Genomic DNA, 8,914 nt, shown 5'->3' with positions numbered 1-8,914 from the left:
TCATGAGTCCATACTACTCCTGTTTTTAATTGGTGTGATCTCATTTGATGTTTGAGTAGTGATTTCGAACAAGTTTTGTTTGAAGTGCTCTTGAGAAAGGCACTGTTTTGTGGTTCCAATGGAAGGTCATTCATGGTCCAACTAATTTCTTCAAAGTCTCTTCATCCATGGCTTTGAGGAAATTTGTTGGACCCTTTGTATATACTATATTATACATCTATTTTACTTCTCTAGCAATGCATAAGTGTTTGTAAGCCCATGGCAAGTATGTGAAGTGAACAACTTGGCTTGGGTATCCTTAAAGTTGATTGAATGGTACTTTGTTGTTCATAGCACTGTACTTTGAAATGTTGAAGAAGAATTAAGTTGGAAAGAGTTATCATTGCCTTTTACCATCCTTGTCTCTCTCATGACTTGGTTGGATGCAAGAAGCAAAGGTGTAATCAGACTGTGAAATAGTGTGTCACTGTTACATTGTTAAAAACCACATTGCCAACCTCCCTAATGGACAGTATGGAATGATGGATTCCTCTTTCATGCATCATGGGAATGTATTTACAATTGTTTTCAATGCTAAGAAGACAAGATGCACAATTTGATTGTAAAGGACCTAAATAAGGATCCTAGAAAAGTGTATTCTCTGTCATAGTCTTATAATGCTGTCATGTTTTGTGGCATCTTTTAAGTGCTCAAACTTACAAGGTTTTTGAAGAGGCTATATGTGTTGTGTTACCTTGCTATTAACACCTTTTTGCAGGTCAAGGACAGAGTGAAGAAGTAAATTAAAACAAAGAAAGAAAGTGTAAACAGTTTTAAGACTGTTAAAAGTGCAGTGATGGCGGGTGTATGAGCAACAGTCATAAGAAATCCTTTCTTATTTGCTTTGCAGAGTGTTCCAACTTATGCCAAGTCATCATTGCATCTTTATTTGACATACCTTCATTGTATTTGGTTTACAAATGTTGAAAATGTATGCAAAACATTAAAAACATTGTTGTCTCAGTCCTCTAGACTGTTATTTCTGTGTAAGGGCAGCAGTATGGCATTTGTTTGACATAATGACAACATTAAAAGATGGATTTTGGATCCTTGGAAGTGTTTGGTAGATGTCATAGGAAGGTTTGAACATTTAAATTGGGTCTAGTATCATGAAGAAGACCTTTAATTTGCAAACCCTCACTAAAACCTTCAAAAACCCTTGAAAAATGCCTATTTTGTGGGACAGTCCTCAAACAGTCCATACAATACTTGCCATAGAAAGAATCCTTGATTTTTCATCATCAATTGACCACATCTCCAAGGGTTTGTCATGAAGTTTAGCAGATTGAGCAGGGTGAACAAATTTCACTAAAAACTAGGGCTAATCCTAGTAGCCTTTTTGGAGCAAATTTGACCATTTCATGAAATCGGTAAGAAGGGAGTAGCAATTGATTGTTTCAAATCATCAAAATTGATGAGTTAAGACCTGAGACAGCCTACTACATGCTCCATAGCATTGCATTAAGTCATTTGATCAAGATGACCCTTTGAACCTAGAAGTTGCCTTGAGTAGAACAACGCTCTTTGCATCCAACTTGGATATTTTCACTCTTAAAAAGTGAGGAACAGTCATCAGGCTTTGTAGACCTATCTAGATGCTCAGTCAACACATTGATATGATTGAAATCCTTATAGGTGCAAACAAGGTTAGGTAAACCATGGTTCTCCAACAGTTGCCCATTCCTAGAAGAGAGGAGATTCAGCCAGTTGGACAACCAAACTTGTTCATTTTTAGTGACACACAAGAGGACCTCATTTCAGATTTGAATGCCTTAGCATGGAAGGTAAGGAGGAGTGATATGCAATACAATAGGGTGCAAGCAATGTTGAATAGAGAGGAGGAGATAGGAGAAAGGTTTAGAAGAATCCCATTTATGCCTAGGGATTGATTTGGGAAGCACATTGAGAACAAAAGCCCACCAACCTCAAAAGAAGACCAACTTCTACTCTACCTCCTCATCATAGTGGTATCAGAGCCAATTCAGATTTGGGTTGAGAGATTAGCACATGTTAGGTAGTGAGTCAGTGGGAGACAATACCAACAACATGGTGACCAATGCAGAGTTAGCAAAGAGGATGGAGGATCAAGTTGAAGAAAATAGACTCCTTAGGGAAAGATTACAACAACTTGAAAAAAAGTTGAACCAAGTAGAAGTCAAGACTGAAGAAGTCAGTGAGAGAGTAGAAAATGCAGAAGATAAGAAGGAAATCTTAGAGGAAGAAGTCCCAGAACCAGAAACATTTTTACAAGCTTTGAAAGCTTTGACTAGAAAGGCCCTAGATGGAGTATCCCCTTTCAGTGGTAAGATGGAACCAGAAGCAATAATGGAGTGGATAGAAGGTCTAGAGAATCACTTTCAATGTGATGGAATTACTGAAGCACAGAAAGTGAAGGAAGCCAAATCCAGAATGAGAGGGGCAGCCTTAACTTGGTGGAAGTTCATCCAAGAGCAACGGGTGAAAGAGGGAAAGAAACCCATAGCCACCTGGAAGAAAATGGTAACTAAAATCAAAGACACCTACATTCCTGAAGATTATGAAATCTAGTTACATAGGAAGAGACAAAACTTGAGACAGAAAGACCTAGATGTCAGTAGTTACACTGAAGAATTCCAAAAACTATGCCTTAGATCTAAGGTACAAGAAGATGAAAATGTCAGAGTAGCTAGGTATCTCAATGGGTTAAGATGGAATATTCAGGAAGAGTTAAGCTTGTGGTGTCCCAACACATTATAGAAGTGTTATCAACTAGCACTGAAGGTAGAAGAGAGAAACAAGAAGAAACAAGAATAGAATGGTAGAGGCAGAGGCAGAGGAAACAGAGGTAGTCATAGAGGCAGTTTTGGGGGAAGAAACAGAGATCATAGGTCCTAGGGAGAGTCTAAGCTTATTGAGAAAAGTGGGGATTCTCAGAGCAGACCCAACTATAGGGGTAGGGGATCAGGCAACCCAGGAAGGGGTAGATCTAATGGACCTGGAAGAGGTTCATACTTCTCCACCATGAAGTGTTATAACTGTCAGAAATTAGGCCATCCAGCATATAGATGCCCAGAGAAGCCAAGTTCATCTCAAGGAGGTGATAAGGGAGTCCATTTTGTGCAAGAGGAAACCACACCAAATCAAAGGTGTCTACCATCAGAAGAAGGGGAAAACCTCATGATCAGGAGGATCCTCATGAAAGAGCCATCTCAGAAAGATATGTCTCAAAGGAAAGCTCTTTTCAGGATCAAATGTAAGATCCAAGGAAAGGTGTGCAAAGTTATCATTGACTCAGGATCAACTGATAACATCATATCAGAGGAAGTTACTACAAAACTTCACCTACCTAGAATACAGCATAATGAGCCCTACAAGGTCACATGGTTGGAAAAAGGGCAGCATGTATTGGTGAGTGAAAAAACATGGGTAGAGTTTAACATAGGTGAGTACCAAGATAGGATTTTGTGTGATATACTACCTATGGATGCTTGCCATTTGCTTTTAGGAAGACCTTGGCAATTTGACAGGAAAGCACAATATGATGGTGAAAAGAACTCATACTCATTTTTCAAGAATGGTATCAACTATAAAATTCAGTCCCTTAATGAAGAAAGTGAGGGCAGCAAACCACAAGTTCCCAACACTTTGTTAGTTGGTGAAAAGGAGTTCATTCATACCCTAAAAGAAGGTGATGGCATAGGTTTTGCATTGGTAACTAAACCAGTTGATGAAAAGAAAGAAAAGAAGGTAGAAATCCCATATGAGGTGTAGCAACTTCTATATCAGTTTAAGTCAATTGTTAATGATGGTCAACCAACCTCTCTACCTCCTCAAAGAGCCATTAGCCACCAGATAGACTTCATCCCAGGTGCATCCTTACCAAATCAAGCTGCTTACAAAATGACACCTGAACAAAATCAGGAAGTGGCAAGACAAATCCAAGAGCTCTTAGACCAAGGATTGATTAGAAAAAGTATTAGTCCTTGTGCAGTACCCACAGTTTTAGCACCTAAGAAAGGTGGGGCTTGGAGACTTTGTACAGATTCAAGAGCAATAAACAGGATCATAATCAGGTATAGATTCCCCATCCCTAGGATAGAAGATCTTATGGATTGTTTAGGGGGAGCAAAATATTTCAGTAAGATAGACCTAAAAAGTGGTTATCATCAAATCCGCATCAAAGAGGGGGATGAATGGAAAACAGCTTTCAAGACAAATGAGGGGTTGTATGAATGGCTAGTCATGCCATTTGGGTTAAAAAATGCACCCAGTACATTTATGAGATTGATGAATGAGGTGTTACATGACTTCATAGGTAGGTTTGTAGTTGTGTACCTTGATGACATCTTAATTTTCAGTCAAACCAAGGAAGAACACCTCCAACATTTGCAGATTGTCTTACAAAGATTGAATGATGAACAACTTACTATCAATCTAGAGAAATGTGATTTCCTTAAGCAAGAGCTGGTCTATTTGGGTTTTGTTGTTTCAGGGGGTGATTTGAAGATGGATCCAAGTAAGGTAGAAGCCATAGTTGGCCAACCCCTAAGAATGCTAGTGATGTCAGGAGTTTTCATGGACTTGCTCAATTTTATAGGAAATTTATCAGAGGTTTCAGTGAAATATGTGCACCTATGTTGGAAACCATTAAGGGTGGTGTGAAAGTGAAATTTCAGTGGACAGAAGTAGCCAACAAGGGATTTGAGTTGCTGAAAGTCAGAGTTGCTAGTCAACCAGTGTTGATTCTACCTAGTTTTGACAAATTGTTTACCTTAGAGTGTGATGCAAGTAACATTGCTATTGGTGTTGTTTTGAGTCAGGATAATAGGCCTGTTGCATTTTTCAGTGAAAAGCTTAATGATGCTAAGAAGAAATATTCTTCATATGATCTTGAAATGTATGCTTTGGTTCAGGCACTTAGAAAATGGAGGCATTATCTTCTTCCTAAAGAATTTGTGGTTTACACTGACAACCAGGCACTTAGTTTTCTCAATTCACAGGATAAGCTTAGTCACAGACATGTTAAATGGGTAGAGTCTTTGCAAGCATATACCTTTACTTTGAAGCATAAGAAAGGACAGTGCAATAAAGTAGCTGATGCATTGAGTAGGAGGTTACTTACTGTTCAAGAAATTCAGATTAGAAGTATTGGTATAGAATGTTTTAAGGATTTATATCCACATGATTCTGATTTTGCTGATATTTACAAGATTTGTCAAGATTTTCAGAATACTTTTCATAGTGAATATGCTGACTATACTTTGCAGAATGGATTGTTATTCAGGGGTGGACAGTTGTGTGTGCCAAAAGGTTCAATGAGGGAGAATCTGATACAGGAAAAGCACAATGGTTGCTTGAGTGGTCACTTTGGTCTTAATAAGATTTTGGAATTGGTTCAAAGGCACTATTTTTGGCCTAAGATGCAGGCAGATGTTAGGAAATATGTTGAGCAATGCATGGTATGTCAGAAAGCCAAGGGTACTAGCACTAATGCTGGTTTGTATCAGCCTCTTCCCATACCTTCTAGGCCTTGGGATTGCATCAGTATGGATTTTGTGGTAGGTTTGCCCAAAACTAAAGCAGGATGTGATAGTATTTTTGTGGTTGTTGACAGATTCAGTAAAATGGCACATTTCATACCTTGCAAAACTACTAATGATGCTAGTCACATTGCTTTTCTTTTCTTTAAGGAAGTTGTAAGAATTCATGGTTTGCCATCCAGTATTGTATCTGATAGAGATGCTAAGTTTTTGGGTCATTTTTGGAAAACTTTATGGAAGAAATTGGGTACTAACTTGTCTTTTGGCTCAGCTTATCATCCATAGATAAATGGCCAAATAGAAGTGGTGAACAGAACATTGGGTAACCTACTCAGATGTCTTACCAAAGAATATGGGCAAAGTTGGGATCAACTCATCCATTAGGCAGAGTTTGCATACAATGACAGTGTAAATAGATCCACTGGTAAGAGCCCATTTCAGATTGTTTATGGAATGCATCCTAGAGGTATTTTCGAGTTAAATGATGTAAATAATTTGCAGCAAGTGAGTGGTATAGTAGAAGATATGGCACAGTCTATGAAAGAAATTCATGAGCAGGTACAGAAGTCTTTACAGGAATAACTCAAAAAGTTAAGGAGAGAGTTGATGCTTCAAAAAGAGATGTTCAATTTTCAGTGGGTGATTATGTGATGGTCCATCTCAACAAGTCACGGTTATGGAAAGGAGTGCCTACTAAGTTGTAAATGAGAAGAGTAGGACCATGCAAAATCTTGGCTAAATATGGCCATAATGCTTACAAAGTTGATTTGCCTAATGAAGTTTCTATGTCTCCTATTTTCAATGTTGCAGATTTGGTGCCATTCAAAGGGGAGCTACCATCAAACTCACAAAGAGTTTCAGATCTTTCTCATTCCCTTTCTGATCTTTCTCTCCCCTCTTCTTCTACTCCCATTCCTCAGCAGGTACTAGATTCAAGAATCATCAAAAAGACAAGACACCATACCTACATGGAGCATCTTATCAAGTGGAAGGATAAACCAGTTTCTGAAGCCACTTGGATACCTAAAAGTGACTTTCTCAAAGCTGGAATTCCTCTTTCTTTACTGTCCAAAGGAGTCACATGACTTCTTTGTCCTAAGGGGAGTATGGTGCAGGAGCACCTGAGCACCTGAATGCTCAAATCCTAGCAGGTATAGCAATTTGTTGCAAATTAAGCATGTGTGTTTATTTTATGCTTCTAGTAGATTTAATAGGTTTTTTTTGTGGTGTAATAAGGTTTGGAACTCATTTTTGTTTAAGAGTTTCCAAGATTTTTGTTTTTTTGCTCAGTGGGCCAAAAACTGTCAATTTTGGGTCCAAATGAGCATTTTTGAATTTTTGATGTTGTAAAGCCTTGAAAGACATTGGAGCATGTTTATTTAGTGTTTCTAATGATGTTGAGTCATTGGTTTGAGTGCCAAGTCACCGGGAGTCAAAATGCAACTTTTTGAGCAACAAAAAGTTGTCAAAAGTTGTCAAAAAGTGCAAAAAAGTGATTTTTGTTGGTTTTGGTTAGTTCCAGCCTATACTTGTCTGTACAAGGGCTTCAATAAGTTGGCACATATATAAAAACCATGTTCCCATCATTGTATGTGTGGTTCCTGTTGGAAAAATAAAAGAAATACTTGTTTGTTCTTGTATTTTGTGAGTTTTAACTAGTTTCCTGCACTTTTGAGAGTACAGTCCATACCATGGGTTCTTGAGTCTGTACTACTCTTGTTTTTAATTGGTGTGATCTCATTTGATGTTTGAGTAGTGATTTGGAACAAGTTTTGTTTGAAGTGCTCTTGAGAAAGGCACTGTTTTGTGGTTCCAATGGAAGGTCATTCATGGTCCAACTAATTTCTTCAAAGTCTCTTCATCCATGGCTTTGAGGAAATTTGTTGGACCCTTTGTATATACTGTATTATACATCTATTTTACTTCTCTAGCAATGCACAAGTGCTTGTAAGCCCATGGCAAGTATGTGAAGTGAACATCTTGGCTTGGGTATCCTTAAAGTTGATTGAATGGTACTTTGTTGTTCATAGCATTGTACTTTGAAATGTTGAAGAAGAATTAAGTTGGAAAGAGTTATCATTTCCTTTTACCATCCTTGTCTCTCTCATGACTTGGTTGGATGCAAGAAGAAAAGGTGTAATCAGACTGTGAAATAGTGTGTCACTGTTACATTGTTAAAAACCACATTGCCAACCTCCCTAATGGACAGTATGGAATGATGGATTCCTCTTTCATGCATCATGGGAATGTATTTACAATTTTTTTCAATGCTAAGAAGACAAGATGCACAATTTGATTGTAAAGGACCTAAATAAGGATCCTAGAAAAGTGTATTCTCTGTCATAGTCTTATAATGCTGTCATGTTTTGTGGCATCTTTTAAGTGCTCAAACTTACAAGGTTTTTGAAGAGGCTATATGCATTGTGTTACCTTGCTATTAACACCTTTTTTCAGGTCAAGGACAGAGTGAAGAAGTAAATTAAAACAAAGAAAGAAAGTGTAAACAGTTTTAAGACTGTTAAAAGTGCAGTGATGGCGGGTGTATGAGCAACAGTCATAAGAAATCCTTTCTTATTTGCTTTGCAGAGTGTTCCAAATTATGCCAAGTCATCATTGCATCTTTATTTGACATACCTTCATTGTATTTGGTTTACAAATGTTGAAAATGTATGCAAAACATTAAAAACATTGTGTCTCAGTCCTCTAGACTGTTATTTCTGTGTAAGGGCAGCAGTATGGCATTTGTTTGACATAATGACAACATTAAAAGATGGATTTTGGATCCTTGGAAGTGTTTGGTAGATGTCATAGCAAGGTTTGAACATTTAAATTGGGTCTAGTATCATGAAGAAGACCTTTAATTTGCAAACCCTCACTAAAACCTTCAAAAACCCTTGAAAAATGCCTATTTTGTGGGACAGTCCTCAAACAGTCCATACAATACTTTCCATAGAAAGAATCCTTGATTTTTCATCATCAATTGACCACATCTCCAAGGGTTTGTCATGAAGTTTAGCAGATTGAGCAGGGTGAACAAATTTCACTAAAAACTAGGGCTAATCCTAGTAGCCTTTTTGGTGCAAATTTGACCATTTCATGAAATCGGTAAGAAGGGAGTAGCAATTGATTGTTTCAAATCATCAAAATTGATGAGTTAAGACCTGAGACAGCCTACTACAAGCTCCATAGCATTGCATTAAGTCATTTGATCAAGATGACCCTTTGAACCTAGAAGTTGCCTTGAGTAGAACAACGCTCTTTGCATCCAACTTGGATATTTTCACTCTTGAAAAGTGAGGAACAGTCATCAGGCTTTGCAGACCTATCTAGATGCTCAGTCAACACATTGATATGAT

This window comes from Cryptomeria japonica, chromosome 10 (genome assembly GCF_030272615.1).
Source record: "Cryptomeria japonica chromosome 10, Sugi_1.0, whole genome shotgun sequence".
NCBI lineage: Eukaryota > Viridiplantae > Streptophyta > Pinopsida > Cupressales > Cupressaceae > Cryptomeria > Cryptomeria japonica.
This window is presented reverse-complemented; position numbering follows the sequence as displayed.